Source organism: Microtus oregoni, unplaced genomic scaffold (assembly GCF_018167655.1).
Source record: "Microtus oregoni isolate MIOR12 unplaced genomic scaffold, Mior012 000018F_ref0000195, whole genome shotgun sequence".
Classification (NCBI taxonomy): Eukaryota; Metazoa; Chordata; class Mammalia; order Rodentia; family Cricetidae; genus Microtus; species Microtus oregoni.
Window position 1 is genome coordinate 23,746,333 of NW_024543077.1, and position 1,394 is coordinate 23,747,726.

The window sequence follows — 1,394 nt, forward strand, 5'->3', positions numbered from 1 at the left end:
CTCCACGTCTCCCTTGTTCCAGGAGGAAGGGCTGAACTTACTACATCCTGGTCAGGCCTGGGATAATGCAGTGCTTGATGGTACAGTGTCTCAGGTCTCACCTGTCCACTTCCGGTCTCAGAGGTGACTGCCGCATGTCAGCTTGACTGCTGCTTGTCCTGTGGGTGGAACTGGTCAGTGTCTTGCGGTCTGGCACCTTCAGTTTGTATGAACCATGCCACAGCCACACCCTCACACAGCAGGCCCACCCAAGTCCCTTCTCTCAGGTCTCTTCCCCTTGTCTCCTCAGGACCCACAAGGTTTCACTCTGTGTCTTCTCCAGACCTATGACAGCTTCCGGGCCTGGTGGCTTTGGGAAATGATACTGTCTGCCCTGACCATGCTTCATGACCTCATCTCAATCTCAACCCAGAAAGAGAAGTGGGAGTGGCTAATTGGTACCCCCTCTCTTCCTTCTGTCTTCAGCAACCCTAGGTAGAAGGTTCAGACTTCTTCCTGTCTGAACCAGCATTTCCCTTCATCAGATCCTTCTTCCAGAGATGATTACTGCCCTCACCCTAGGATAGAAGGACTCAGGAAACAGAAGTTAGCTTATCATAAGGAAACATAGGGATCTTTGTATCTGTTATAAGGGAAAGGGTGTGTAGCACCACGGTGGTTTGCCTGCTCAGCAAGCCGTGACCTTGTGGAAGAGACTTGCTAAGGCAGCAAGGAGCCAGGATGTTCTCTGAGCACTGGCTGCTCCTGGAGTTGGATGTTAGAATAACTTGATGGTTCAGAGAAGCTGCTGGCTGTGGCATGCGGTTCTCTCTGTTCTCACCCTTGCTCTCATATGCAGAAGCACCAGGCAGTCCCACTGATAAAGAAGCTGGTCCACGCACGAGAAGGCTGTAGCCTCACCTACCCATGCCTAGTTCCCGGTATATAGCATTTGAGGCTCAGAGTCACTGGGGATGTAAGCATCGGCTGGAGGAACTGATTCTGGCTCTCACTGTTGACCCATCCTTTGACTTGTTGAGCTTTGATAAAGTCTGGGGATTTTCTCCACAAAATAAGTCTGATCACAAGTAAACAGATACCCAGATATTTACAGTGGAGAACAGTGGGTTTTACATTGTCTTTGGCAAGGGCGGCTGGGGGCGTGGCTAAGGCCTTGAATATGCTAAGAACTGCGCCATCTTTGAACTTTAACCCTAGCTCTTGTTTTTTGAGAGTCGGTCTTGCTGTGTAGGCTATTGGTAAAGAAACACAAAATACAGGGCTCCAAAAAGGTAGGAACTTCTGTTCTCTCCAGTGTTACGGTGAAGCTGAATCCAAAGTTCTCTCCTCTTGTGCTGTCACCTCTAGGTTTGCATCCAGGCTGCATGATAGAAGCGGTCAACCTCCACATCAGA